Source organism: Macaca fascicularis, chromosome 7, assembly GCF_037993035.2.
Source record: "Macaca fascicularis isolate 582-1 chromosome 7, T2T-MFA8v1.1".
Classification (NCBI taxonomy): domain Eukaryota; kingdom Metazoa; phylum Chordata; class Mammalia; order Primates; family Cercopithecidae; genus Macaca; species Macaca fascicularis.
Window position 1 is genome coordinate 2,949,063 of NC_088381.1, and position 10,356 is coordinate 2,959,418.

General features: G+C 43.1%; 1 pseudogene; it reads left to right on the plus strand.

Moving 5' to 3' along the window:
- Positions 1 to 8,107: 8,107 nt before the first annotated feature.
- On the plus strand, positions 8,108 to 10,051 carry LOC102133975 (ribonuclease H2 subunit B pseudogene; annotated as a pseudogene).
- The last annotated feature ends 305 nt before the right edge of the window (positions 10,052 to 10,356 follow it).

Genomic DNA, 10,356 nt, shown 5'->3' on the forward strand with positions numbered 1-10,356 from the left:
AAAGGCACCCCTTCAGGTCAGAGAGGGAAGTCCTAAGAAGAGAAAGAGATCCCTGAATTCCGTGTAGGAACCCACACAAAGTCTTTGCTCATCCATGAGCTATGAGGTGCAGAACAGACCCAAATCAACAGAGCAAAGGTTTTGGAAACCAAACTGAGATTTAAATTAGTGCCTGTGTCTTAAACTAATACCTTAGTGACACATGTGCAGAACGGACCCAGAGTAGCAGAACAAAAGGTTTGAAATTAATCTAAGATTGGAGATTAGTGTGGAGCCAGTACTCACAGAAAGCAGGGAAGAACCTGTGATCTGCCCTTTCTGGGTTGATTGGCTGCAAAAAAATGAAAACATTAACATTTTCCTTGGGATTTGAAAAGGACTGCAAGCCTACACAACACAATATTCAAAGATGCTAAAGTAGCACATGTAACTATGTCCAAGGTAAAGATACTATCAAAAAAAAATGCAAGCAATTCTCAGCAGGAAAATGGAAACTAAGAAATAAAAAAATGAAATTTTAGAACTTAAAAATACAATATTTATATAAAAAATTCACTGGGCAGGTTTAGTAGCATAACAGAGATGGTAGAAGAGTCAGTGAATTTGAAGACAGATCAATATAAATGATCCAATCTGAAAAAAAGAGAGAACAAAATGTTAAAAATGGCACTTTTGTGATCTGTAGAAAAAATAAAATGACACATTTGCCTAACATTCATATCACTGGAGTCTCAGAAACAGAAGAGAAAGAAATTGTATTACTAATGTCCAAACATTTCCCAAACTGGTAAAATTGAAAAATTTACAGATTCAAGAAGCTCAATGAACCTCAAATGGGATAAACTCAAAGAAAACCACATCCAGATACATAATAATCCAACTTCTCAAAAGCAAAGTTAAAGAAAATCATGTAAACAACTAGAGAAAAAAAAGAAGTAAGGAAACTCCAATTCAAATGTCCACATATTTCTCATCAGAAATCACACAGGGTAGAACACAAGGGAATATGATATTGAAAGTGCTGAAAGAGAAGAACTCAGTGCAGAATTCTATATCCAGCACAAATATCCCTCAGGACTGACAGATAAGTAATTCCATTCTCAGATGAAGAAACCAAGAGAATTTTCCACCAGTAGAATTTCTTCAAAGGACAATTTAAAGGTCATACTTCAGGACTACAGGAAATGATACCAGAAAGAAACTTGTAATTTAAAGAATGAAGAAAGAGCTTCAGAAAGGTAACTATCTGGATTAAAATAAAAGGTTGCTTTACTCTTTTTAAAAATCTTTAAAATATGTAAGACCATTGAAAGCAAAACTCAGACGGGCATGGTGGCTCACATCTATAATTCCAGCACTTTGGAAGGTGGGACCAGGAGGATTAGTTGAGTCCAGCAGTTTTAGACCAGTCTGGGCAACATAGTGAGGCCCCATCTCTACAAAAAAATTAAAAATTAGCTGGGCGTGGTGGTGTGTACCTGTAGTCCCAGTGCTTCAGGAGACTGAGGCAGGAGGCACACTTGAATGGGAGGTCGAGGCTGCAATGAGCTATATGATTGTACTGCTGCACCCCAGCTAGGGCAACAGAGCAAGACCCTGTCTCAAGAAAAGAAAGAAAGAAAGAGAGAAAGAGACAGAGAGAGAGAAAGAGACAGAAAGAGGGAGGAAGGAAGGAAGGAAGGAAGGAAGGAAGGAAGGAAGGAAGGAAGGAAGGAAGGAAGGAAGGAAGGAAACAAAACTTATAATATTGTATAGTGATGTTTTCTGTGTATGTTGTTATAATGTATAGGAAAACTATAATGTAAGTGAGGGAATGTAAAGCGACCAATATGACTGTGAAGCTCCTGCTTTTACTTGATGTTAAAACATGGTTCTAAGGAAACTAAAAGGTTATGTTTGCATATTATAATTTCTACAGCAATCATTAAAAAGATATATATACCCCCCAAAATAGATAAAATAGAACACTAAATTAACATAATCCATAGGAAGGCAGTAAAGTCAGAATGGTGGAACATAAACTAAAGGAGCCAAACATGCAAACAGAAAACAGATTTTTTAAAAATAGTAAAACAAAATTTAACCATATCAATAATTACATGAAATGTAAGTTATCCAAACATATTTATTAAAAGAGACAATTAAAAGATCATTTTTTAAAAATAGGATCTGACTATAAACTCTTTATAAGAAATTCATTTTACATCTAAAATAATGGATAATAAATAATGACCAAGTAGGATTTATAGCAGGAATATAATGTTCAAAATGTAATTCACCATATCAACTGAATAAAGAAAAAAAGACATATAATCATTTTAATAGATGGGGAAAGAATCAACAAAATCTAACATGCATTCATGACAAAATATCATTATCAAACTAGCAAACTAGGGCACTCACTCACTCCGATAAAGGCCATCTATGACAAGTCTGCAGCTAACAATGTACTCATGGTACCTTCTGGAGAAGACAAAATTACAGGAACAAACACATCAGTGATTGCCAGTGGGGGCTGGGAACAGTGTTGACGGCAGTGGAGCGTCATGATGGAGAGCAGAGGTGGAAGGTGACAGAGCTGGGCCACATCATGATTGCTATGGTGATTACACCATTGTATTGTCTGTGAAAATCCATAGAATTGTACTCCAGAAAGAGTAAATTTTACCACACGAACATAAAAAGTCAGTAAAAAATTTAATATATGTAAAGACTAAAAATGAAAAGCATTTTCATGTATCAGTTTGGAAAAACTGTTAAAGTTTAAAACTCCATGTTGACAAGAGTTTAAGGAAGCAGACACTTTGAAAACTTCTGGGTCGGAAAAAAATGTGTGCAGTACTTTTCTGGAGAACAGTTTTGCAAAAGCTTTAAAAATTCAATGAACACAGTCATAGACAAACAATTCTATTCCTGAGAATTAGTTAATTTCCATACATCAAAACAAAGATGTATAAAAGGACATAGATTTATGAATGTTTTATATCCATTAAAACACAAAAAGAACCCGCGAGGTATTGTTAAGTATAGTTATAACTGAAGGTAGTAGTGGAAGAGGAAGAAATTTACTTTTTAATTTATACTCTAATGTGTCATTTCCTTCAAATTTTTACCGTGTGATTGTATTTCTTCTATAATTAAAAACCTAAACAGTGGACGTGGATGCAAATTAATATGTGGTGGAATAGGCAGAATGAGTTGTCAGCACTTGGCAAGTTGAAGGATTCCAAATTCTAAGTTAGGACACACTTCTGGAGAACCATAGTCCAGCAATTTGCATTGCACCATCTGTTTTTGCTGCCCCATCCAGTGGAACATGGTGCCTAAAATAGTGCCTTTGTTTAATAAGTGTAATTTTATCACTTAAAGCTATGTTCTTTCTGTCACTGTGTCAGCACAACATCGTCCCTTCTGCCGTGTGCTGAAGCTGGCATTCTCCACAATGGGTATTATAATGTCACACTGTGTTTTCCACCCCTAGTTTAGCTCTTAATAACTTTTGGAAGAAAAAAAAAACCCAAAACCCTGCTGTGTGTTCTCTGTTCTGCATTTGTTTGGACACAGTGCCTACTGAAGTGTGTTCGGGCAAGACAGCAAACACTGTTCAGATCCTCTGTGCTCCATGTCCCGACCACATCAGTCCAGTGCAGAGCCTCCTAGCTGTTGCCTGGACTATTGCAATAGAGTCAAACATGTCTCTGAAAAGTCTCATGTACACCGTCCCCAGCTTACAATGTTTCAACTTACAATTTTTTGACTTTACAGTGGGTTTATCAGGATGTAACCCCACCGAAAGTAAAGGAGTACCTGTACTCCAAAACATCTCTCAAATCGATCTTCACGCAGCACCCAGAAGAGCTTTCTAAAGTTTCCTTACAGTTCCGGTTACTCCGTCCCAAACTCCTTCGGGAGCTTCCTGTTCCTATGAGGCAAGATCTTGTCTCCTTAGGATAACTTGTCCCTGTCTTCTCCAGCCTCATCGGTCATCATTATATGTTCCACCATTTATGCCCTGGTCAGGACACCTTCCTCACTACAAAATGCTCCAAGACAAGGTGTGTACTCCGCTATCTTTTCCCTCTTCCAACCACCTTTAGTCCTCATCACCCCCACTCCAGCTTCTACATTCTTTACCAGATGCCTTTCTTGACTCAACTCTCTGAGCTGAGACCCTCCTAATAGTTTATTTCACACCCTGTGCCTTCATCTGTCATGTACTGTCCAAGGCTGGCATCATCTACTCTTGTGCCTGACCTCAGCTACTGTGTGAGCTCCATGGGCAGGTCTTCTCTCTGGTCCAGTTTTCTATCTGTCGTGCATAGCACAGTGCCCAGAAGAGAGTCATTACTTTAAAATTTCTTGCTTAACTGAATAAATGTATAGGTCTATGTAGATGTTCAGCTGCTAGATATTATTAAGATGATGCTTATATGAATCATCCAGTTTCGATCAACAGAAACACAGGTAGCCATTGATTTGCTGATTTCTTTACATACCTATTTCACTTCTTAGATCAAAAAGAAAATGTAAACAAGGAGTTTGGATCAAGATTTTATTTTGTCTAAGGACAATTCAATGATATGTTTCCAGTCAATAAACAATTCATCATCTTTATTCTGTAGCAGTTGTTGTAAAAACTATCATGGGCTTTACCCACCTTCTGGGTGTACCTTCTTGCTTTTATTTTCTGTGACCTGTCTGGGTGACTTTTGGCAGAATTGAATTGAGAGAGGACTCAGATGAAACGACGGACCGATTGGTGTTAGCAATGTCCCAACCCGCCACTGAAGTAAGACAAGCGTGATGAGGGTGGCCAGGCACTTGCTGAATCAAAGGTCCTCTTTGTCAGAGGACAAAGATGACCTGGGGTCTGTATGTGCAGATGGAAATGACAAGGTCCCTGCCTTTAAAAAAAAAAAAAAAATCCAAAAGATCAGAGAATTGAGGAACTGTTCAGACTGAGATCGTCCCTCTCTGATGTCTGGCTGGCCAGATCAGAGAAGTAATAATCTGTCTATGTGCCAGACTGGGACCGTGGAGTGGGCACTTCCCATGTACTGCCCCAATCTTGATGTTACTTTCCTTGTTCAATGGAGGAGTACATTGAAGCGCAGGGATGTTAGAAAGTTGCTCGAGGAACTAGTGCAAGACCCATTCTCAAACTCAGCCCTGATGGCTACAAATTAATGTCACAAGTCCCTCACCTGTCGGATCAGAGGGTATCAGACAGATATCAGTGGAGGGGGCAGGCTGGGGGGGTGTGTAGGAGTGGCAGGGAGAGAGTGCTGGCACACTGCAGAGAGGAAAAGTATGAACTAATTTAACGCTGCTCCCTTTCTTTAGATCAGGATGCAGCCACTTTTCAGAAAGTGACACATCTCGTTCTCCTTTTGGGGAAGGAGGGTGGATGTGGTATGAAGCCCACATCCCCACCCACCACACCTCCAGCAGCTCCTGCTGTGGTCACTTTTGAGTGCAGGTGGCCCGGGACCTATCCTGTGCTGGCTCCGCTCCCATTGTGTTCTGTTGCAAAGCCCAGTGCAACTCTCTCTTGCATTTCCTCAAAAGTTGCATGGCAGTTCCTGCTCCACAAGGAATAAGGAAGGCCTCATGCACTCTGTCTTTGCCTGTCACTGCCCAAGAGCCAAGACTCTCCCCTAAGGTCCTCACCCAGGACGGTACACTTAGCGTGCTGCCCAAAACCACAGAGTAAATGCAGCACACTATGCTTCTGCTCAGCGATTTCTCTTTCAGTGTTTCCTAGACTGTCCCTGTGTTTATCTCACGGAACAGCAGAATGTTCTATAGAGCTGAGAGGTGACAGGGAGGCTGATGTCAGGGGTCAGAGTTTCCTAAACTCACTGAATATTGTGATGATCCATGCATCTTTTTTATAATGAACTATTTCTGGTCTGCTTAAAATAAGGAGGTCCCATTATTAAGGCCCCTTTGGCACCACTGGATTTCTCCCTAAATGATTTATAAAGGTTTGTCTTTAAAACAGTACACAGTCCATGCGGTGTGGTTCAGTTAGCCAAACACACCAGCAACAGCCCAGAGGTTCCACAGCTCCGCGTGCCTGCAGGCCCTCACAGTCAAGCAGCTGCTGGTGGTGGTTGTGGAACTCTATCGCACTAACCAGTGTTCGCTGACAGCAGCCCCCCACTTTTACAAGGCCCCTTCTAATTTACAAAAGGCCTTTCTTTACCTGTATAGATTTTTGTTTAATTGTCACGAAAACCCGGTGGAGTAGATATTAAGGTGCACCTTTTCACAATGGGCAAAGGGAGGTTCCAGGTGACTAAGGCCCCCGGCAGGGTGTACAGTCAATAAACAGATGAGAGACACTCGTTCTTCCCTCCTACACGGGACTCTGATTTCATTCTCAGGGCCAGCACTGAGGGGTGGCAGGTGATACACTTAATGTGAAGGCCGCCACTACCCGTCATTCTGCTAAGATTTGTACACAGTGTTTCACGGCACAGAAGGCGCTACCCAGGAAGACAGGGAGGAAACACAGCAAACTCTAGAGGCTCCTTCCAGGTTTATAGAAGCCCACAGTCCATCTCCCCTCCCAGACATCAGTCTCCATGTGAATGCATCTTTTGTGTGTATATAAACACTGATATGTTTACTTACATAAAAGGCAAGAAAAAAGACTTAAAAGCCTATTATTAATAAAGTGAAAACATGCCATAACTACCAAGCTCATTACACAGCTATGCTGGCCTTGGCAGCCTGCTGAGCCCAAGAGGCGATGTCATCTTTTTATTACTTAGTATTTTTACTATTAACGGCATCTATTCTCATCCTCTTCTGTCACCCTGCAACTATAAGAAGTGAAGCCGGCTGGGCTTCTGCCTCAGGTGGGGACTTGGAGAACTTTTCTGCCTAGCTAAAGCATTGTAAACACACCAATCAGCGCTCTGTGTCTAGCTAAAGGTTTGTAAACACCAATCAGCACTCTGTAAAAATGGACCAATCAGCTCTCTGTAAAATGGACCAATCAGCACTCTGTAAAATGGACCAATCTGGGCTCTGTAAAATGGGCCAATCAGCAGGCTGTGGGTGGGGCCAAATAAGGGAATAAAGCTGGCCACCTGAGCCTGTAGGCAGTTTGGTTGGGTTGTATTGTAGGCTGTAGAAGGTTTGTTTTTTAGCTGTGTGCAATAAATGTTACTGGTCATTCATTGAGTGTGCACTATGAGCTGTGATACTCGCTGGGAAGCTGCAAAGGTCTGCAGCTTCACTCCTGAAGTCAGAAAGACCACAAATCCGCCGGGAGGAAGGAGAAAGAAACAACTCTGTATGTGCCATCTTTAAGAGTTGTAACACTCACTGCAGAGGTCTGTGGCTTCACTGCCGAAGTCTGCCAGGCCATTAACCCGCCACAAGGAGGAAACTCCAGACACACTGCAACATGAGAGGAACAAACTCGGTACACACCATCTTTAAAAAGCGTAGCACTGACCTGTGAGGGTCCGCGGCTTCATGCTTGAAGTCAGGGGCCAGTGACGCTAGAACATGCCGGAAGGAACCAATGGTGGGCACAGTTACGTATCAGCACAGAGGGGCCACAACTTTATGGGCATCTGAAGAAAAAATTGCGTATCTCGTCAGTCTCCCCACACGGGAGTCTTTTGAGCTCTTTGTGTGTACATACTAATTAAAGGGATGACTCAGCCTTAAGCCAGACTGGAGTTGACTCTCCGTGAGTCCGTTTTCTCATGTCTCATTCTGCCGTGGAAAAGTGAAACACAAGCCACCGTGTGGCCTTTAAACACAACATTGTCTTACTTTCTGTGTCTTGTCGCAGACCTAGGGAGGCGTAAGTAGGCTTGGCGGAGGCACCCAAACCAGAGAGATTCCATTCTGCGTAAGGGCTGGGTAAAATGAGGCTGAGGCGTGCTGGGCAGCATTACCACGAGGGTAGTAGGCATTATGTAAGTCGGGGGGTGAGGTGGGAGCCTAGTACAAAATACAGGTCACACAGACCTTGCTGATAAAATAGCAGTAAAGAAGCTGGCCAAAACCCAGCAAAAGCAAGATGGCAATGAAAGTCACCTGTAGTTCTTACTGGTTATTACAGTAGTTACAATGCATTGGAATGCTAAAAGACATTCCCATCAAAGCCATGACAGCTGACAGGTACCATGGCAGCATCTAGAGGTTACCCTATGTGGTCTAGAAAGGGGAGGAACCCTGGGTTCCTGGAATTTCCCACCCCTTTCCCAGAAAAACTCATGAATAATCTACCCCTTGTTTAACATATAATCCCGAAACAACTCCATACTCAGTTGAGCAGCCCATACCACTGCTCTGCCTGTGGAGTGGCCATTCTTTCATTCGTTTACTTTCTTAATAAACTCGTTGTCACTTTATGGACTCACCCTGAATTCTTTCTTGAAGGTCCAAGAACCCTCTTGGGGTCAAGATCGTGGCTCCTTGCCACTAGCAGGCTGAGGGGCACCCATTGGCATCTGCTCTGAGTTCCTCAGAGAACTAGGAAGAGTCTCACGTGAGAGACCAAGGCTCACCTCCCCCAAGAACAGCCGGGAAAAGGGGAGAAGGAAGGGAGGTCACAGGGTCAGAGGGCCTGGGAGGGCGGCAGGTGAAAGGCGCCGAGCTCTGAGCTCATCGCCTTGTCTCCCTGGGAAAGAAACCGTGTGGTGTTCCTGGTTCCAGGTGAACATGCGCACCCTGGCGGCGGAGCGGCCCAAGCGCTGGCTGAGGGGCCCGCGACCCCGGCGCGCCGCCCCCGACCCCTGACGCTCCCACTCCCCGCCGGCAGGGGACGGGATTTCTCTCTGGGACAGCTGGCCCGCGTTTTGATAACACGTCATAACAAGCCGCGGGGTTCAAACCCGGAAGCGCCCAAAGGGACCGAAAGTGTTTCCCGCCCGGATCCCGGTGGGCGGTGGGGTTTCTGCCTTTGGTGTCCCCCACCTGGCAGCTGGCCCTGCTTCTGTGATCCTACTGGGTTGGAACCAGGGATCCAGTAGGCTCGAAGTGGCCTCAGACGAATATTTAGAAGATGTTTCAAAGAAGGTGAAAAGTGGGCTAATGTTTGTAAAACTGGTTAACTGGTGTTCAGGAGACGGAGCCATTTAGTTGTTCGCTATGTGTCTACAGCAGCTGTTTGAAGTAAAAGTTTTCAACCATTCTTGGTTTATAAATCAATCAGTTCAATCAAGAGGCCGTCTCCACTTTGCCACACCTGTGGATCCTCTAGTTCTGCTTCTCCACTACCTCATAAAGGCTGATGAGGAGGGGAAGTTTCAGCCCCTCCCTATCAAGTTGTGGTGGATAACGTGTTTGCAAATTGCATCTTGTTGCTGAAACTTCCTGAGCTTGAGAAGTTACTTCACCGTGTGACAGAGGAAAAAGAAATAGACAACAAGAAATATTACAAGTACAGCGAAAAGAAGACATTAAAGTGGCTGGAAGAAAAGGTTAAACTACGGCAGCATTAAAAACCAGTAATGTGAATGTCATTTCCCGGGTACAGTCAACTGCATTTTTCTCTGGTGACCAAGTTTCCGCTGACAAGGAAGAGGATTATATTCTTTATGCCCATGGCCTGATATCTGATTACATCCCTAAAGAATTAAGTAATGACTTATCTAAATACTTAAAGCTTCCAGAACCTTCAGCCTCATTGCCAAATCCTCCATCAAAGCAAATAAGGTTATCAGATGAGCCTGTAGAAGCAAAAGAAGATTACACTAAGTTTAATACTAAGGATTTGAAGACTGAAAAGAAAAATAGCAAAATGACTGCAGCTCAGAAGGCTTTGGCTAAAGCTGACAAGAGTGGAATGAAAAGTATTGATACCTTTTTTTGGTGTAAAAAATTAAAAATGGGAAAGGTTTGAAACTTTGGAAAAAAAAAAAAGAGACAGTGTGACCTGAGGTAGTCAGGACCGAGAGTGGACAAGGGCTGGTTGTCTTCTCTCCAGCTGGGCTGACAGTGGGAAGCATCCCATGGTACAAGGTGAGTTTGGTAAGTAAAACCTTTTGTGTATGTGTCAAAAGATTCATAAGTGCTTGGGACAGAATGATGGAAACAAGATTTAGCAAGACCCCAACCGCCAAAAAAGGTTTAGAGGTTGCAGCTGTAGGGAAACTCATACAGTATGAGTCAAGAGTGAGATAATGTTCCCTCTTTCCCACCCAAATAACTTACGAGACTTTAGGTGGCAGTTTAATTTATCTGTGATGGCTTAATCCACACTGGCCGACAGTAACAGGAAAGCAGCAGCATCCCAGGGCGGAGGCACCGGCCAGGGAGGAGACGGACTTCCCTGGAGCAGCTGAAGGAAACAGGTCTGAGGAGCTCAGGAGCAGAGTCAGGGAA